We start from the raw sequence: 21,317 nt of genomic DNA, 5'->3' as shown, positions 1-21,317 counted from the left end.
ATCGGCGGCAGAAGACGTCCTGTCTTCAACAAGGTAGCGCACAGCACTGCAGCTGTGCGCCATTGCTCTCAGCACACTTCACACTCCGGTCACTGAGGGTGCAGGGCGCTGGGGGGGGGGGGCGCAATAAAAACACCTTGGATGGCAAAAAAAATGCATCACATATAGCTCCTGGGCTATATGGATGCATTTAACCCCTGCCAGAATACATAAAAAAACGGGAGATAAGGCCGCAGTTAAGGGGGCGGAGCCTATCTCCTCAGCACACTGGCGCCATTTTCCCTCACAGCTCCGTTGGAGGGAAGCTCCCTGGCTCTCCCCTGCAGTCACTACACTACAGAAAGGGTTAAAAAAGATAGGGGGGCACTAATTAGGCGCAGTATTAACTATACAGCAGCTATAAGGGGAAAAACACTTATATAAGGTTATCCCTGTATATATATAGAGCTCTGGTGTGTGCTGGCAAACTCTCCCTCTGTCTCCCCAAAGGGCTAGTGGGGTCCTGTCCTCTATCAGAGCATTCCCTGTGTGTGTGCTGTATGTCGGTACTTTTGTGTCGACATGTATGAGGAGAAAAATGATGTGGAGACGGAGCAGATTGCCTGTAATAGTGATGTCACCCCCTAGGGGGTCGACACCTGAGTGGATGAACTGTTGGAAGAAATTACGTGACAGTGTCAGCTCTGTATAAAAGACAGTGGTTGACATGAGACAGCCGGCTACTCAGCTTGTGCCTGTCCAGACGTCTCATAGGCCGTCAGGGGCTCTAAAGCGCCCGTTACCTCAGATGGCAGATATAGACGCCGACACGGATACTGACTCCAGTGTCGACGGTGAAGAGACAAATGTGACTTCCAGTAGGGCCACACGTTACATGATTGAGGCAATGAAAAATGTTTTACACATTTCTGATAATACGAGTACCACCAAAAAGGGGTATTATGTTCGGTGAGGAAAAACTACCTATAGTTTTCCTGAATCTGAGAAATTAAATGAGGTGTGTGATGATGCGTGGTTTTCCCCCGATAACAACTGATAATTTCTGAAATGTTATTGGCATTATATCCTTTCCCGCCAGAGGTTAGGGTGCGTTGGGAAACACCCCCTAGGGTGGATAAAGCGCTCACACGCTTGTAAGGGCTCTACCCTCTCATGAGATGGCCGCCCTTAAGGATCCTGCTGATAGAAAGCAGGAGGGTATCCTAAAATGTATTTACACACATACTGGTGTTATACTGCGACCAGCAATCGCCTCAGCCTGGATGTGCAGTGCTGGGTTGGCGTGGTCGGATTCCCTGACTGAAAATATTGATACCCTAGATAGGGACAGTATATTTTTGCCTATAGAGCATTTAAAAGATGCATTTCTATATATGCGTGATGCACAGCGGAATATTTGCCGACTGGCATCAAGTCTAAGTGCGTTGTCCATTTCTACCAGTAGAGGGTTATGGACACGTCAGTGGTCAGGTGATGCGTATTCCAAACGGCATTTGGAAGTATTGCCTTATTAAGGGGAGGAGTTATTTGGGGTCGGTCTTTCAGACCTGGTGGCCACGGCAACAGCTGGGAAATCCACGTTTGTACCCCAGGTCGCCTCTCAACATGAGAAGACGCCGTATTATCAGGCGCAGTCTTTTCGTGGACAAGCGGGCAAAAGGTTCCTCATTTCTGCCCCGTGACAGAGGGAGAGGAAAAAGGCTGCAGAAATCAGCCAGTTCCCAGGAACAGAAACCCTCTCCCGCCTCTGCCAAGCCCTCAGTATACGCTCGGGCTTTACAAGCAGAATCAGGCACGGTGGGGGGCCCGTCTCAATGAATTTCAGCGTGCAGTGGGCTCACTCGCAAGTAGACCCCCGGATCCTTCAGGTGATATCTCAGGGGTACAAATTAGAATTCGAGACGTCTCCCCCTCGCCGTTTCCTAAAGTCGGCTTTACCGATGTCTCCTTCTGACAGGGAGACAGTTTTGGAAGCCATTCACAAGCTGTATTCCCAGCAGGTGATAATCAAGATACCCCTCCTGCAACAGGGAACGGGGTATTATTCCACACTGTTGTGGTACCGAAGCCGGACGGCTCGGTGAGACCTATTCTAAATCTAAAATCTTTGAACACTTACATACAGAGGTTCAAATTCAAGATTGAGTCACTCAGAGCAGTGATTGCGAACCTGGAAGAAGGGGACTACATGATGTCTCGGGACATCAAGGATGCTTACCTTCATGTCAAAATTTACCCTTCTCACCAAGGGTAACTCAGGTTTATGGTACAGAACTGTCACTATCAGTTCAGACGCTGCCGTATGGATGGTCCACGGCACCCCGGGTCTTTACCAAGGTAATGGCCGAAATGATGATATTCCTTCGAAGGAAGGGAATTTTAGTTATCCCTTACTAGGACAATTCCCTGATAAGGGTAAGATCCAGGGAACAGTTGGAGGTCGGTGTAGCACTATCTCAGGTAGTGTTGCGGCAGCACGATTGGATTCTCAATATTCCAAAATCGCAGCTGGTTCCAACGACTTGTCTTCTGTTCCTAGGGATGATCCTGGACACAGTCCAGAGAAAGGTGTTTCTCCCGGAGGAGAAAGCCAGGGAGTTATCCGAGCTAGTCAGGAACCTCCTAAAACCGAGCCAAGTCTCAGTGCATCAATGCACAAGGGTTCTGGGTAAAATGGTGGCTTCCTACGAAGCAATCCCATTCGGCAGATTCCACGCAAGAACTTTCCAGTGGGACCTGCTGGACAAATGGTCCGGGTCGCATCTTCAGATGCATCAGCGGATAACCCTGTCACCAAGGACAAGGGTGTCCCTCCTGTGGTGGTTGCAGAGTGCTCATTTTCTAGAGGGCCGCAGATTCGGCATTCAAGACTGGGTCCTGGTGACCACGGATGCCAGCCTGCGAGGCTGGGGAGCAGTCACACAGGGAAGGAATATCCAGGGCTTATGGTCAAGCCTGGAGACATCACTTCACATAAATTTCCTGAAGCTAAGGGACATTTACAATGCTCTAAGCTTAGCAAGACCTCTGCTTCAAGGTCAGCCGGTGTTGATCCAGTCGGACAACATCACGGCAGTCACCCACGTAAACAGACAGGGTGACACAAGAAGCAGGAGGGCAATGGCAGAAGCTGCAAGGATTCTTCGCTGGGCGGAAAATCATGTGATAGCACTGTCGGCAGTATTCATTCCGGGAGTGGACAACTGGGAAGCAGACTTCCTCAGCACGACCTCCACCCGGGAGAGTGGGGACTTCATCCAGAAGTCTTCCACATGATTATAAACCGTTGGGAAAAACTCGACAGGTATTGCGCCAGGTCCAGGGACCCTCAGGCAATAGCTGTAGACGCTCTGGTAACACCGTGGGTGTACCAGTCAGGGTATGTGTTCCCTCCTCTGCCTCTCATACCCAAGGTACTGAGATTGATAAGATGGAGAGGAGTAAGCACTATATTCGTGGCTCCGGATTGGCCAAGAAGGACTTGGTAACCGGAACTTCAAGAGATGCTCACGGAGGATCCGTGGCCTCTACCTCTAAGAAGGGACCTGCTCCAGCAAGGACCCTGTCTGTTCCAAGACTTACCGTGGCTGCGTTTGACGGCATGGCGGTTGAACGCCGGATCCTGAAGGAAAAAAGGCATTCCGGATGAAGTCATCCCTATCCTGATCAAAGCCAGGAAGGATGTAGCCACAAAAACATTATCACCGCAATTGGCGAAAATATGTTGCGTGGTGCGAGGCCAGTAAGGCCCGATCGAGGAAATTCAACTGGGTCGATTCCTACATTTCCTGCAAACAGGAGTGTCTATGGGCCTGAAATTGGGGTCCATTAAGGTTCAAATTTCGGCCCTGTCAATTTTCTTCCAAAAAGAACTAGCTTCAGTCCCTGAAGTTCAGACGTTTGTAAAAGGGGTACTGCATATACAGCCTCCTTTTGTGCCTCCAGTGGCACTTTGGGATCTTAATGTAGTTTTGGGTTCCAAAAGTCACATTGGTTTGAACCACTTAAATCTGTGGAGTTAAAATATCTCACATGGAAAGTGGTCATGCTGTTGGCCCTGGCCTGGGCCAGGCGCGTGTCAGAATTGGCGGCTTTATCCTGAAAAAGCCCTTATCTGATTTTCGATTCGGACAGGGCGGAATTGAGGACTCGTCCTCAGTTTCTCCCTAAGGTGGTTTTCAGCGTTTCACCTGAACCAACCTATTTGTGGTGCCTGCGGCTACTAGGGACTTGGAGGACTCCAAGTTGCTAGACGTTGTCAGGGCCCTGAAAATATATGTTTCCAGTACGGCTGGAGTCAGGAAATCTGACTCGCTGTTTATCCTGTATGCACCCAACAAGCTGGGTGCTCCTGCTTCTAAGCAGACTATTGCTCGTTGGATTTGTAGTACAATTCAGCTTGCACATTCTGTGGCAGGCCTGCCACAGCCAAAAATCTGTAAATGCCCACTCCACAAGGAAGGTGGGCTCATCTTGGGCGGCTGCCCGAGGGGTCTCGGCTTTACAACTTTGCCGAGCAGCTACTTGGTCAGGAGCAAATACGTTTGTAAAATTCTACAAAATTGATATCCTGGCTGAGGAGGACCTGGAGATCTCTCATTTGGTGCTGCAGAGTCATCCGCACTCTCCCGCCCGTTTGGGAGCTTTGGTATAATCCCCATGGTCCTTACGGAGTCCCCAGCATCCACTTAGGACGTTAGAGAAAATAAGAATTTACTTACCGATAATTCTATTTCTCATAGTCCGTAGTGGATGCTGGGCGCCCATCCCAAGTGCGGATTGTCTGCAATACTGGTACATAGTTATTGTTACCAAAAAATCGGGTTATTGCTGTAGTGAGCCATCTTTTCTAGAGGCTCCTCTGTTATCATGCTGTTAACTGGGTTCAGATCACAAGTTGTACGGTGTGATTGGTGTGGCTGGAATGAGTCTTGCCCGGGATTCAAAATCCTTCCTTATTGTGTACGCTCGTCCGGGCACAGTATCCTAACTGAGGCTTGGAGGAGGGTCATGGGGGGAGGAGCCAGTGCACACCAGATAGTCCTAAAGCTTTCTTTAGATGTGCCCAGTCTCCTGCGGAGCCGCTATTCCCCATGGTCCTTACTGAGTCCCCAGCATCCACTACGGACTATGAGAAATAGAATTATCGGTAAGTAAATTCTTATTATAAGCAGCAGTACGGTAGGCCACGGCTGTACCTACCTCTGTGTCGTCAGTGCACTCGTCGTCCATAAGTAATATAATACTATACTATCCATCCATCTACATTGTATACCTGTGGTGTTTTTTTTTTCTTCATACTAGTTTAGCAGTCTGCTGACAGTGTCCACCAGGTCCGTTATACAGTATATTACATATATAAGCAGCAGTACGGTAGGCCACGGCTGTACCTACCTCTGTGTCGTCAGTGCACTCGTCGTCCATAAGTAATATAATACTATACTATCCATCCATCTACATTGTATACCTGTGGTGTTTTTTGTTTTTTTTCTTCATACTAGTTTAGCAGTCTGCTGACAGTGTCCACCAGGTCCGTTATACAGTATATTATATATATAAGCAGCAGTACGGTAGGCCACGGCTGTACCTACCTCTGTGTCATCACTCGTCGTCCATAAGTATAAGTAATAATAGTATACTATCCACCCATCTACATTGTATACCTGTGGTGGCTTTTAGTTGTGCGCAAAATATGGAGAACAAAAATGTGGAGGTTAAAAAAATAGGGAAAGATCAAGATCCACTTCCACCTCGTGCTGAAGCTGTTGCCACTAGTCATGGCCGAGACGATGAAATGCCATCAACGTCGTCTGCCAAGGCCGATGCCATATGTCATAGTACAGAGCATGTAAAATCCAAAACACAAAAGATCAGTAAAAAAATGACCCAAAAATCAAAATTAAAAGCGTCTGAGGAGAAGCGTAAACTTGCCAATATGCCATTTACGACACGGAGTGGCAAGGAACGGCTGAGGCCCTGGCCTATGTTCATGGCTAGTGGTTCAGCTTCACATGAGGATTGAAGCACTCATCCTCTCGCTAGAAAAAAGAAAAGACTTGCGGCAAAAGCACAGCAAAGAACTGTGCGTTCTTCGAAATCCCAAATCCCAAAGGAGAGTCCAATTGTGTCGGTTGCGATGCCTGACCTTCCCAACACTGGACGGGAAGAGCTTGCGCCTTCCACCATTTGCACGCCCCCTGCAAGTGTTGAAAGGAGCACCCGCAGTCCAGTTCCTGATAGTGAAATTGAAGATGTCAGTGTTGAAGTACACCAGGATGAGGATATGGGTGTTGCTGGCGCTGGGGAGGAAATTTACAAGGAGGATTCTGATGGTGAGGTGGTTTGTTTAAGTGAGGCACCAGGGGAGACACCTGTTGTCCGTGGGAGGAATATGGCCATTGACATGCCTGGTCAAAATACAAAAAAAATCAGCTCTTCAGTGTGGAATTATTTCAACAGAAATGCGGACAACTGGTGTCAAGCCGTGTGTTGCCTTTGTCAAGCTGTAATAAGTAGGGGTAAGGACGTTAACCACCTCGGAACATCCTCCCTTATACGTCACCTGCAGCGCATTCATAATAAGTCAGTGACAAGTTCAAAAACTTTGGGCGACAGCGGAAGCAGTCCACTGACCAGTAAATCCCTTCCTCTTGTAACCAAGCTCGCGCAAACCACACCACCAACTCCCTCAGTGTCAATTTCCTCCTTACCCAGGAAAGCCAATAGTCCTGCAGGCAATGTCACTGGCAAGTCTGACGAGTCCTCTCCTGCCTGGGATTCATCCGATGCATCCTTGAGTGTAACGCCTACTGCTGCTGGCGCTGCTGTTGTTGCTGCTGGGAGTCGATCGTCATCCCAGAGGGGAAGTCGGAAGACCACTTGTACTACTTCCAGTAAGCAATTGACTGTCCAACAGTCCTTTGCGAGGAAGATGAAATATCACAGCAGTCATCCTGTTGCAAAGCGGATAACTGAGGCCTTGACAACTATGTTGGTGTTAGACGTGCGTCCAGTATCCGCCGTTAGTTCACGGGGAACTAGACAATTGCTTGAGGTAGTGTGCCCCCGTTACCAAATACCATCTAGGTTCCACTTCTCTAGGCAGGCGATACCGAGAATGTACACGGACGTCAGAAAAAGACTCACCAGTGTCCTAAAAAATGCAGTTGTACCCAATGTCCACTTAACCACGGACATGTGGACAAGTGGAGCAGGGCAGACTCAGGACTACATGACTGTGACAGCCCACTGGGTAGATGTATTGCCTCCCGCAGCAAGAACAGCAGCGGCGGCACCAGTAGCAGCATCTCGCAAACGCCAACTCGTTCCTAGGCAGGCTACGCTTTGTATCACCGCTTTCCAGAATTCGCACACAGCTTAAAACCTCTTACGGCAACTGAGGAAGATCATCGCAGAATGGCTTACCCCAATTGGACTCTCCTGGGGATTTGTGGCATCGGACAACGCCAGCAATATTGTGCGTGCATTACATCTGGGCAAATTCCAGCACGTCCCATGTTTTGCACATACCTTGAATTTGGTGGTGCAGAATTATTTAAAAAACGACAGGGGCGTGCAAGAGATGCTATCAGTGGCCAGAAGAATTGCGGGCCACTTTCGGCGTACAGGCACCGCGTACAGAAGACTGGAGCACCACCAAAAACACCTGAACCTGACCTGCCATCATCTGAAGCAAATGGTGGTAACAAGGTGGAATTCAACCCTCTATATGCTTCAGAGGATGGAGGAGCAGCAAAAGGCCATTCAAGCCTATACATCTGGCCACGATATAGGCAAAGGAGGTGGAATGCACCTGTCTCAAGCGCAGTGGAGAATGATTTCAACGTTGTGCAAGGTTCTGCAACCTTTTGAACTTGCCACACGTGAAGTCAGTTCAGACACTGCCAGCCTGAGTCAGGTCATTCCCCTCATCAGGCTTTTGCAGAAGAAGCTGGAGGCATTGAAGGAGGAGCTAAAACAGAGCGATTCCGCTAGGCATGTGGGACTTGTGGATGGAGCCCTTCATTCGCTTAACCAGAATTCACGGGTGGTCAATCTGTTAAAATCAGAGCACTACATTTTGGCCACCGTGCTCGATCCTAGATTTAAAACCTACGTTGGATCTCTCTTTCCGGCAGACACAAGTCTGCAGAGGTTCAAAGAACTGCTCGTGAGAAAATTGTCAAGTCAAGCGGAACGCGACCCGTCAACATCTCCTCCTTCACATTCTCCCGCAACTGGGGGTGCGAGGAAAAGGCTACGAATTCCGAGCCCACCCGCTGGCGGTGATGCAGGGCAGTCTGGAGCGACTGCTGATGCTGACATCTGGTCCGGACTGAAGGACCTGCCAACGATTACTGACATGTCGTCTACTGTCACTGCATATGATTCTCTCACCATTGAAAGAATGGTGGAGGATTATATGAGTGACCGCATCCAAGTAGGCACGTCAGACAGTCCGTACGTATACTGGCAGGAAAAAGAGGCAATTTGGAGGCCCTTGCACAAACTGGCTTTATTCTACCTAAGTTGCCCTCCCTCCAGTGTGTACTCCGAAAGAGTGTTTAGTGCCGCCGCTCACCTTGTCAGCAATCGGCGTACAAGGTTACTTCCAGAAAATGTGGAGAAGATGATGTTCATTAAAATGAATTATAATCAATTCCTCCATGGAGACATTCACCAGCAGAAATTGCCTCCAGAAAGTACACGGGGACCTGAGATGGTGGATTCCAGTGGGGACGAATTAATAATCTGTGAGGAGGGGGATGTACACAGTGAAAGGGGTGATGAATCGGACGATGATGATGAGGTGGACATCTTGCCTCTGTAGAGCCAGTTTGTGCAAGGAGAGATTGATTGCTTCTTTTTTGGTGGGGGCCCAAACCAACCAGTCATTTCAGTCACAGTCGTGTGGCAGACCCTGTCGCTGAAATGATGGGTTCGTTAAAGTGTGCATGTCCTGTTTTTACAACATAAGGGTGGGTGGGAGGTCCCAAGGACAATTCCATCTTGCACCTCTTTTTTCTTTCATTTTTCTTTGCGTCATGTGCTGTTTGGGGAGTATTTTTTGGAAGGGCCATCCTGCGTGACACTGCAGTGCCACTCCTAGATGGGCCAGGTGTTTGTGTCGGCCACTAGGGTCGCTTAGCTTAGTCGTCACACAGCTACCTCATTGCGCCTCTTTTTTTCTTTGCGTCATGTGCTGTTTGGGGAGTATTTTTTGGAAGCGCCATCCTGCGTGACACTGCAGTGCCACTCCTAGATGGGCCAGGTGTTTGTGTCGGCCACTTGGGTCGCTTAGCTTAGTCACACAACGACTTTGGTGCAGCTCTTTTTTTCTTTGCATCATGTGCTGTTTGGGGACTATTTTTTTAAGTGCCATCCTGTCTGACACTGCAGTGCCACTCCTAGATGGGCCAGGTGTTTGTGTCGGCCACTAGGGTCGCTTAGCTTAGTCGTCACACAGCTACCTCATTGCGCCTCTTTTTTTCTTTGCGTCATGTGCTGTTTGGGGAGTATTTTTTGGAAGGGCCATCCTGCGTGACACTGCAGTGCCACTCCTAGATGGGCCAGGTGTTTGTGTCGGCCACTAGGGTCGCTTAGCTTAGTCGTCACACAGCTACCTCATTGCGCCTCTTTTTTTCTTTGCGTCATGTGCTGTTTGGGGAGTATTTTTTGGAAGGGCCATCCTGCGTGACACTGCAGTGCCACTCCTAGATGGGCCAGGTGTTTGTGTCGGCCACTTGGGTCGCTTAGCTTAGTCACACAACGACTTTGGTGCAGCTCTTTTTTTCTTTGCATCATGTGCTGTTTGGGGACTATTTTTTTAAGTGCCATCCTGTCTGACACTGCAGTGCCACTCCTAGATGGGCCAGGTGTTTGTGTCGGCCACTTGTGTCGCTTAGCTTAGTCACACAGCGACCTTGGTGCGCCTCATTTTTTCTTTGCATCATGTGCTGTTTGGGGACAATTTTTTTGAAGTGCCATCCTGCCTGACACTGCAGTGCCACTCCTAGATGGGCCAGGTGTTTGTGTCGGCCACTTGTGTCGCTTAGCTTAGCCATCCAGCGAACTCGGTGCAAATTTTAGGACTAAAAATAATATTGTGAGGTGTGAGGTGTTCAGAATAGACTGAAAATGAGTGGAAATTATGGTTATTGAGGTTAATAATACTATGGGATCAAAATGACCCCCAAATTCTAAGATTTAAGCTGTTTTTTAGGGTTTTTTGTAAAAAACACCCGAATCCAAAACACACCCGAATCCGACAAAAAAAATTCGGTGAGGTTTTGCCAAAACGCGTTCGAACCCAAAACACGGCCACGGAACCGAACCCAAAACCAAAACACAAAACCCGAAAAATTTCAGGTGCACATCACTATATTATTCACAAAACACAGGCATGTTCTTGCATATGAGCAAGCTCTGACTAAAGAGACATATGTATTCCAACTTTGCAGCTGTCCTCCTACATAAAGGCTTTAAATCATAGGGAATTGCCTAGCAGGGATGGAGATGGAAATGCAAGCAATATAAATAACTTATTATAACTTACTCCAAAATCCGTCTATATTCCCTGTTGGACTCTTTGAATCAATTACCCTGGCAAATGGTGTATGATGCACAGTGAGATCAGACTGGATGCCAGTTGAAAGACAGATATTCCCTTTGTTGTACAGTATGTATCTCACTGTGCAGTATATGTTCATTTATAGCACGTAACGTAATGAAAAATTATAATAGATATAGAAAGCACTAATTGCTGGTACAGATCTTCAGTATGCCCAACTATATCACCTTAACAATGAGTTTCAGTTACAAATACCATCCTTTAACATCATGCTCCTGTTTATATATATAAAAAAGGACATATTTATAGGGGAAGTGAAAAGCCTTTGCATTTTCAGAACTAGGTGAAATCACCACCTCCAGAGGAAGATGTAGAGAGAGAGAGAGAGAAAGGGCTCTATGTACTAAGCCTTGGAGAGAGCTAAAGTACGAGCCAAAGTTGGACTGTCCCCCAGGGGTGTACTGGAATTATACTATATATATACTACATATATACTACCTTATACTGCACAGACAGAACTATGGTGTATTTCCTACAGTACATTGCTTTAATTAATCTGGTACATTATCATGCATGCACTAGCATTATTTACTACATACAGTTAGGAAGGGGCCCTTCTCATGCACTCTATACTTGTTAGCCATACCTCAATGTTGGCTGGCCACACCCCACTGGAGACTGACCACACCCCTAAGTATGGGCCCCTACAAATGCATTTTCCTGGTGGGCTCTTCATGCCCCAGTCCAACACTGGCACCAACCTACTAGCTTCTAGCTGTCCTTTTTTTTGGTAACATGTCAGTTAGGAGCTGGATAAGACTTAGTACATAGGGGGTCATTCAGACCTGTTCGCACGCTAGGTTTTTTCATTGCGCTGCGTTCAGGTCAGAACTGCGCATGCGTATGCACCACAATGCGCATGCGCGTTGCACGGGTACAAAGCGGATTTGTTGCTGTGCGATGGGTTTAACGAAGAATCCATTCGCACAGCCGATCGCAAGGAGATTGACAGGAAGAAGGTGTTTATGGGTGTCAACTGACCATTTGCAGGGAGTGGTTGGAAGAACGCAGGCGTGTCCAAGTGTTTGCAGGGCGGGTGTCTGACGTCAATTCCGGGACCGGACAGGCTGAAGTGATCGCAGCGGCTGAGTAAGTTCTGGGCAACTCAGAAACTGCAGAAATATCTTTTTTATCGCCCGGCTGCACATGCGATCGCACACTTGCAAAGCAAAAATATACTCCCCTATGGGGGGCAACTATCTGATCGCAGCAGTGCAAAAAAACCCTAACAAGTGATCAGGTCTGAATTAGGCCCATAGACTCCAAAGTACCAATCAATCAGCCCTTGTCATTTTTCAAACACAGCTGTAAAATGACAGGAGCGGATTGGTTGGTGCCTTATCTTTCTCCAAGCTTTGATACCTGTCCCGCTAAGTCCTATTTTGAGGGGACTGTTACATTCTCAATGTGATCGGCATGTTTGTCCCGATTTTGCGTGATGTTGGGCGATATTTAGCCTCAAACGCAGCAAAGGCAGGTTCCTCCACTGCATGCTGCAAAATAGTGTACTAATGCTAATCACACACCACTTATTAACGTAAGTAATATACCCTGGTACAGTCTTACACAGGACTAAAATGTATCGTAGAGATAATGCAAGAGAGTATCTTTCTTTTTTTTGGACGCATACCAGAAGTGATCGGAAGTGACTGCGACTGCAAGTGGAGATGGTGACGGAGAGGGGGCCGGAGCGTGTGCTGCTGCTAAACGGAGCATGAAGCAACAGAGTGAGCTGCCACTCTAAGGGGGTAATTCAGAGTTGATCGCAGCAGCAAATTTGTTAGCAGATGGGCATAACCATGTACACTGCAGGGGGGGCAGATATAACATTTGCAGAGAGAGTTAGATTTGGGTAAGTTATTTTGTTTCTGTGCAGGGTAAATACTGGCTGCTTTATTTTTACACTGCAATTTAGATTTCAGTTTGAACACACCCCACCCAAATCTAACTCTCTCTGCACGTGTTATATCTGCCGCCCCTCCTGCAGTGCACATGGTATTGCCCAACTGCTATCAAATTTGCTGCTGCGATCAACTCTGAATAAGGCCCTAAGTGTAAGTGTGTGAGGGGCCACGAGCGGGTGCTGAGCTGAGAGGAGCATCAGGAGAGAGAGCTGCCGCTCCAGGTGTAAGCGTGTTGGGGGGCCGCAAACGGTGCCTGAGCAGGTGGAGAGCAGAGCGTGCATCAGGATAGAGAGCTGCCACTGCAGCTCTGTGTATAAGTGAGTGGGGGGCCGCAAGCGGGTGCTGGAGCAGGTGCTGAGCAGGCATCAAGAGAGTGAAAGTTGTGTGTGTGTATGTGTGTGCGCGAGAGAGAGAGAGTGGGAGCTGCTGTGTGGGAACCACTGAATCGGAGTGTGCTGTGGCTGAAACGGAGAGCAGTGCTGTTACCAGAGGGGGGACACCCAAGGAGAAGACCTGCGATGTGGGAGGTCCACTTAGCATCTGGACATGCAAGTATCATCACTGACAAACATTGTTACTGATTGCATTATTATTATTATAGGTGGATTGTAAAACTATAGGAGTATTGTAGATCTAAAAAAGGATTGTACTAGTGTGTTTTGAATAGGTCTCTGTATATAAAAGGAACATTGATTAAAGGTACCTGCAGTTTAGAGGGAGCTAAATAAATCCATACAGAATGAGTACATACAGAATCTCACCCAATGCATATCTTGCCAGATGTATGCATACCTGGAGCAACCGCTTCGGGGTGAATACCTCTGCACAATATATGAGCAAATGGTCTCTTTGGAAGCACAGGTAACTGATCTAAAGCAGACCATTGCAACACTGAGGAATATCACCAATCTTGAGCAAAGTCTGCAGCTCACAGTGAATGCATTGGGGGAGCAGGGTGGACCTGAGGTAGTGGAGGACGAGCAGGTAGGTAGTTGGGTTACAGTTAGAAGAGGTAGAGGTCGGAGAAAGAGGGAGGCCAGCTCTGAGCTGCCAAATCCCAGTAGATGCGCCAGTCTGGACGAAGATACTGTGGATGGCAGTGCAAAGCTGGCAGAGACAGTTTCCTCTAGCAACCAGAGGAGCGGTCACTCTGGTACAGAGGGGAGAGCTGTTAGCGAGATACATAGTCAGATTGTGGTGGTAGGGCACTCAATCATTAGAAAGACAGATAGGCCAATCTGCTACCGGGACCACAATCGTTGTACAGTATGTTGTCTTCCGGGTGCTCGGGTACGACACATTGCAGATCGGGTAGACAGATTGTTAGGAGGGGCTGGGAAAGACCCGGTGGTCTTGGTGCACATCGGCACTAACGACAAAGTTAGTGGTACATGGGATGTCCTTAAAGATTACAGGGATCTAGGTCGCAAACTTAAGGCAAAGACATCTAAGGTAGTATTCTCTGAAATATTACCTGTGCCACGCGCTACCAGGGAGGCAGAGGGAGATTAGGGAGGTAAATGATTGGCTAAGAGATTGTTGCAGGAAGGAAGAATTTGATTTCTTGGCGCATTGGGCAGACTTCTCGGTCAGGCGCCATCTTTTTTTTGGGATGCATTGCACCTGAACGAGGAGGGGGCAGCAGTGCTTTGAGGAGATTTTTTACTAGGTGTCTGGGGGGGAGGGAGTAGAAAGATTTTATGGGAGAAACAGTGTGAATAGCAAGGAGGGGCGTAGTAAGAAAAATGGGGGTGGAGAGGTGGAGAGAACAATAGGCCAAAATAAGAAATGAAACAAAGATAAAAGTCCTAGGAATCCACACATAAACAAGGAAAGTCTATCAAGGCAAAAAGAATAACAGATAAGAGGGAATAATCTAAAGTGTATGCTTGTAAATGCAAGAAGCCTATCTGGAAAAATGGGGGAATTAGAAGTAATAGAGCAATATGACATCATAGGTATCACTGAAACATGGTAAAGCAGTAAATTTGGAGGGCTACACGCTATTCAGGAAAGACAGGGAATACAAAAGAGGAGGAGGAGCTTGTCTTTATGTCAAGCCTATCCTTAAACCATACCTAAAGGAAATTGTTTGCGAGGGTAGAAGTGATAACATTGAGTAATTCGGGTGGAAATAGTACTCAGTGGTAAATATCCAAAGAAACTACTAATAGGGACATGCTATAAACCGCCAGATATAAGTGTGGCTGAGGAAGTGCAACTCCACCAGCAAATTGTAAAGGCAGCAGCAATGGGGGAAGTGTTAATTATGGGGGACTTTAATTATCCTAACATTAATTGGTCATTGGAGGCAGGTGTTGCAGCTAGGGGTAATAGGTTTTTAAACATACTTAAAGATCACTATTTGTCCCAAATGATTGAGGTACTAACTAGAAATATGACCATACTAGACCTGGTAAGAACAAATAATGTAGAGGCAATATCTAACATTAATGTAAGGGAGCCCTTGGTAAACAGCATCATAATACAGTCACTTTCAAAATAAATTACCAAAAACAGCAATTTATTATAATCCTTTATTTAAATGGCGCCACAAGGGTACCGCAGCGCCCAATTACAGAGTACATATGCACATAATCAAAATAGGAAAACAGTGACAATATAGGACAAGTACAGGGTAACTAAGCATAACTACATCAGTAGACAACACTGAGATAGGTGTCAAGGTGGCCAAAAACTGGAGGATTTGGGCAGTTGAGGATTATTAAAGTAAGAAAAAGGATAAGCACATGAGGGAAGAGGGCCCTACTCGTGAGAGCTTACATTCTAAAGGGGACGGGCAATATAAGGGTTCAACTAAAACTTTTAATTTCAGAAAAGCCAATTTTATCATGCTTAGGCAATCTCTAAAGGGCACAGATTGGGACCAAATTTTTAATGGTAAGAGCACCGCAGAAATGTGGGACACCTTTAAAACGTTGCTGTATAATTTTATGCATAAATTCATCCCCATGGGTAGCAAAAGCAAGAGTAGCAAGTTTAAACCGATGCCTCTAACCCAGTGGTTTCCAAACTTTTTGGAATCACGGCGCCCTAGAATATCAGAATTTTTTTCACGGCACCACTAGGCCAAAAATTTCTTATTGAGAAATTTAGAAAGAAATATTACATTAAGTAGATTGCGTTTATATGTCATCCTTAGGGTCAGTTATGTGGTGAGGGACAAGATTTGCTTATGTTTGGCCACATATTTTATGACTGACAGCCACTAGCACTGGTTTTGCCTATTATATTGACCATGAATCATTTGAATTGGTCCTGGACCACCAACCCAGAGCACCCCTGCAAGTGTCCCGAGGCACCCCAGGGAGCCACGGCACACAGTTTGGGAACCTCTGTGCTAACCAATAAAGAATGACACGTACCCTCTTTTATTCAGAAGTTTCACTGATGGTGCTATTCAACATCTATCAGTACAGGCTATGTGATAATGGGTCTGGGACTCCAGGTCGACAACAAAAAGGTCAACACACCTTAGGTCGACGCCAATTGGTCGACACACCTTAGGTCGACGTGGACAAAATGTCGACATGGACAAAAGGTCGACAGGAACAAGGTCGACATGGAAAAAGGTCGACATGAATTTTTTATATTTTTTGGGTGTCGTTTTCTTTGTAGAGTGACCGGGAATCCCAATTAGTGCACCGCATTCGCTCGCCATGCTTCGGGCATGGTGCCTTCGCTCCGCTTCGCTCGGTACAGATTACCGTTCCAATCGTAGTCCACGTGGATCGTTTAGTATGAAAAGGTTCCAAAAAAGAAAAAAATTGTGAAAAACTCACGTCGACCTTTTTCCATGTCGACCTTGTTCCTGTCGACCTTTTGTCCACGTCGACCCAAGGTGCGTCGACCAATTGGCGTCGACCTAAGGTGTGTCGACCTTTTTGTTGTCGACCTGGAGTCCGGATACCGTGATAATGCAAAAAAAAGAATGAAAGAAGATAAAGCAGATTCAGAATCTTGTGCAATCCTCTTTATATTTTTACAGGTACAGTATAACCAGAACAATTTGGATTCTTAGATCCAGGGCACAGCCGCCAAACTCGGACTTCATTACACCCCGGCCACAGTATGTGTTGGTCAAATAGCATAATGCCTGAAAGGCTGAAGTGATAATTGAAGACAAATGTCTCATCATGTGGAAATGACAGAGTACAACAGTGGTCAGTGAAACCCTGATTAAGCTTAGCTTGGCCTCCAACAGCTAGCAAGAAAAGAGACCTGCAGATGACGAAAGTGGCCATCAGGACTATTCTATTCACACTTAGCTGGAGGCATCCTGCATTCCGTTAATTGTTAATCTGGTAAATCAAAAGTTTTCACTGTTTCGGGACACTGTGTTTCAAAGTAGATACTGTATACCAATATGTATAGATGCATTGTATGTTCATTACTCCACAGTTAAAACCAATTATTGCTATTTTCATTGATAGATACATACTATTGGAAAGAGTTAACAATTATTCAGTTTATGTGCACATTATTATTGTGGTATTTATAGCAATTCTTAGATTAGTTTTATTTTTGTGTCATACGAATATGTAAAATTACTTTTCTTACATTATTTTAGTGTGTCATGATACAATATTTCTGCCATACCAATTAGTATCATTACCTAAGAATGAACATGTGTAGCTCTGTTTTGTTATTCATCTTGGTGGTGCCAAATACCTAATCATTGTTATCTTGCAGTGAATTACACTGTGCACTAAATAAGTTCATACATACTGTATATAATATTATAGACTCATCATATTAAATTTAGTTTATTAATACTTAGAATCCTGTGGAGAAAACTTGGATAGACACTCAATCTTTAGGCATATTTTTGTTTTGTGGAAATGCAGTACTGTAACAGGGCTCTATGCCACCCTGTGCCACCCCCTAAGCACATGACATCATGACCTTGCACAGAGGAAACCTGACCGCCAAGCATCGATAAGTGCAGCACCGCTTGATGCTCAGAGCAGCTGTACAGATGGCAGGGTACCTGTCTGGAATGTCCATAGGATGCCACAGAGGTTCTGCCACAGTGATACTGGCTGCTGCTAGCCAGAAGCAAGGCCTGTAGGACAGCAAAATGGGACACTCCTAGTTACAGCCCTTATGAGAGGGATAAAGTAACTAAAGGTTGCACAACCATGCATGCACATTGAGAAAGCTAGGTCCGAACATGGAAGGAAAATTATTACTCTTATTACTCTGATGTGGTAATACAATGTTATGCTTAAAGAGAAAAAATAAAAGACAGTGATACAGGGGACTTACAAACTCCATCAAGCTCTCTATGGTAAGATACTAACAAGAACTGTATATCGGGGCGTGGCTTGGATCAGCATGGAGTAGCTGCTAGTAGCTATAGCTCTCCACACCAATCCTGACTGATTTATCCTGTACCCTGACAGAAATTGCCCCATTGCTGCATGAAAGTACGCTGTGCCCGCTGATGTGTGTGAGGTGGCCGTTACATCTATAGTGCCCCACCAGTGACACCTTTTGTGGAGCGGCCTTGCTGCTGGGTGCCGCGGCCGGCCGTGCTGGAAGACCCAGATCTGCACGCTGCTGCGCTTCCGGTAGCGGCTCTCTCCGATCCTCCGGCTGGCGGAACATAGCGGCGAGGACTGCAGCCACTGAGCGGGTGAGCCAGGGTGATTGCGGCTGGCTGACAGGGCCAGGCGGCTGGGTGAGATAGCACTACCCGCCCCCCTGCTATTTCTTCCCCGCTGCATCGGGACTTTGCTGTTATAGCACCACGTGGCTGTACTGGCTGCAATTGAACCCCTTCACTATACTGGGGTCTGTGAGGTGATTACTGAGGCGCTGTGGGCTGAGACACCACTGTTCTTACTGGGCCTGAAACCCTGCTGCTGGCGCACCGCCGCCATTTTGATTTTGATTGTGCTGCTTCAGTGAATGATATAAGGGTACTCCACCATTACCCGTGGATACACATATTTCTGTTAATTGCTACAACCATGCAGCTGGTTGTGCTAGTGCTCCAAGGCAGCTGTCATTTGTTTATTCTGCTGAATATAGGTACTCTTGGCCTAAATTGCTGCTCTCTCATTTTTCACTGAACTTTGCTTTGGGCTGCTTCAGTGCTACAGCTCCTCTTGTTGATAATTTGGCTATAATTGCTATAACATATAAGGGGCTCCAGCCTCACATTTGGTGCTGTCATGGTGAAAGGTGGTCAAAGTGCAGGGGCCGCTGCTGCGAAGTCGGAGAAATATGCCAGATCATCACAGACATCCCAATCGGCAAGACGGGAGACACTACTCCAGCCTCGCCTGCCGCTACAGGTGCTGTCTCTGACCTGGCTGAACCTGTGCACTCTACCCAGAAAATATTGCAGGCAATTTCTGCGTCTGAACAGAGGGTCACGGATAGGATTGGGCAGGTGCAGGTGGACGTCTCTCTGCTTTGACAAGATCTACAGAAAATTAGGGAGAGAGTGGGCGAGACAGAACATAGAATTTCGGCTTTGGAGGATACTACTTCGCCCCTGCAAATAAAAGTGAACGATTTATCTACCCAGATGGTCTCTATGCAGGCCAAGATGTCTGATATAGAGGGGAGGTTGAGGCGCAATAATGTTAGGTTTGTTGGGCTTCCTGAGAGGGCGGAGGGCGCCTCCATGGAGAACTTCCTTGAAAATTGGCTCACTAAGTTATTTGGTAAGGAGGCATTTACCTCTCAGTTTGCTATAGAGCGTGCACACAGACTCCCGCCCAGACCACCACCACCGGGGGCCCCTGCTAGGACTTTCATTGCACGTTTCTTGCACTACAAGGACCGTGATGCTGTACTTCGCCTGGCTCGGACAAAGGGACCCATTCAATTTGATGGACACAATATCTCAGTTTTCCCAGATTTTGGAGGTGCAGAAGAGTCGATCACAATTCCTTCACAGTAAGCGTAAACTTAGAGATCGAAAGATACAATACTCTATGTTGTTCCCAGCCAGGTTACGAGTGGTGTTTAATAATACGACACATTTTTTCTCTTCTCCACAAGATGCTGGTGATTGGTTGGAACGGCAGCCTCGTGCTCCTCAATGATATGGTCTCCTAATGACTTAGGAGGTCAGTTTATTTCTCTGCTGGTTATGTATATGGGAAATGTCTAGGTTACGATGAACCTACCATAAATATGCATCTGCCACGCTCAGTTTTGTAATGTTTAGCAAAGTATCACTGCAATTCCTATTCTATAGATGTCTGCGATTCTGATATTATGTCAGGGTATTATTCTTTATGGTATTCAGTGGAGAGTTCTTTGCTGAATATAATGTAGAGGTTTTATTTTTTAGACCCCTATCCCTTACTTTTGTTACTTTGGTAACGGTTGTTATGGGATCCAGGTATACCTCAGGTTTGCAAGGTAATACAGGGTGGGTGCAGGTGGGGTTAGTTTGTTTTTTTTGTTCATGCCATCAACTTTTGTCTCTGTGTGTGTTCTGTTGTACTTATGCTATATGTGACCAAGATTGCACTATTGGATTGCATCTCAGGGAACGTCGCTTTACTATGTTATGCTTTTCCATGCTCTATCCTGTTACTTTTTTTCTCCTCTGATCTCTATGGCTACTGCATCTGATAAACTTCATTTGCTCAGCTGGAATGTCAGAGATTTAAATGAAAAGATTAAGAAGTCCCTGGTTTTGGCGCAGGTTAAAAAATACCAAGCGGATATTATATGTCTTTCAGAAACGCATTTATTTGGCAGTAAAGTTCTGGCCCTTAAGAAGCCCTGGATTGGTCATGCATTTCATTCCACTCTATCTAGTAATGGTAGGGGTGTTACTGTGCTTGTTAAAAAATCAGTACAGCTCCACTTGGATATGTGCGAAGTAGATACATATGGTAGATATGTTTTCTTACGTGCTCATGTTAATCGTAGACTGCTGCATGTGTTGGCTGTATATGTCCCTCCATCTTATAATAACGAAATTCTCCGTCATGCTGCTAAGGTTCATTGCTCAGCCCCATACAACCCCTGTAATATGCTTGGGAGATTTCAACAATGTGATGGATCAAAGCCTGGATAGGTGGAGAGAGGTGACCATGCCTGATCCCCGTTTAATGTCCCCTTCTCCATTTGCGCGGCTAGTAACGGAGATGGGCTTGGTGGATATTTGGAGAAATCGCAGTTCCACTGCTAGTCAGTTTTCATGTCACTCTGCTACTTACCATACTTTCTCTCGTATAGATTTAGTATTGATTTCTTCTGATTTGTCACCAGATGTGGTAAAGGTGGACTATCTTTCCAGGGGTATATTGGATCACTCTCCTGTCTCCCTCGTTCTAAAAAATGGCTGGGACCAAGGCACAAAAATGTGGAAACTTAATCCTTTTTGGTTAACTTTATTGGGGGAAGGTGCAGAATAGATTACTATATGGAAAGAATTCCAGGTTGATAGTTTGGCATATATGAACCCGGCAATTAAACATGATACCTTTAAGGCAGTCATGCGTTGCTCATTTATTAAAAGAATTTCCGAAGTTAAATTGTTTAGTAAACGGGAGGAAAAGTGTTTGGAAACTTTATGCCAACAATTAGAGACGCAGTATATTCTACTCATCTGCAATCTGACGGGATGGTGTGGCAAGACGCCCAAAGAGAGTGGTCTGATTATCTATTCGAGAAGTCCAGACGAAGACTCCTTTTTTCTGGGCATGAACGTTATTTTCAGGCTGAAATGAATGGCAGTTATCTTGCTTTTTTGGCTCGAACTGAATCTAGCAGTAACATAATTCAGT

At 46.3% G+C, this 21,317-nt stretch overlaps 1 long non-coding RNA gene across 2 annotated transcripts in view; it reads left to right on the top strand.

Annotated features, from left to right (window-relative positions):
• Window positions 1-21,317, top strand: part of LOC134912512 (uncharacterized) — a 146,403-nt gene that overhangs the window by 34,936 nt on the left and 90,150 nt on the right. For both annotated transcript variants that reach the window (XR_010176978.1, XR_010176977.1), the window contains exon 2: window positions 16,544-16,859. This is a non-coding gene — a long non-coding RNA (uncharacterized LOC134912512). The remainder of the gene's footprint in view (window positions 1-16,543; window positions 16,860-21,317) is intronic.

The sequence above is a fragment of the Pseudophryne corroboree genome, chromosome 1 (assembly GCF_028390025.1).
Source record: "Pseudophryne corroboree isolate aPseCor3 chromosome 1, aPseCor3.hap2, whole genome shotgun sequence".
In the NCBI taxonomy this organism is placed as follows: Eukaryota; Metazoa; Chordata; class Amphibia; order Anura; family Myobatrachidae; genus Pseudophryne; species Pseudophryne corroboree.
Note: the sequence above shows the minus strand (reverse complement) of the source record. Positions and strands in the feature narration are given on the sequence as shown.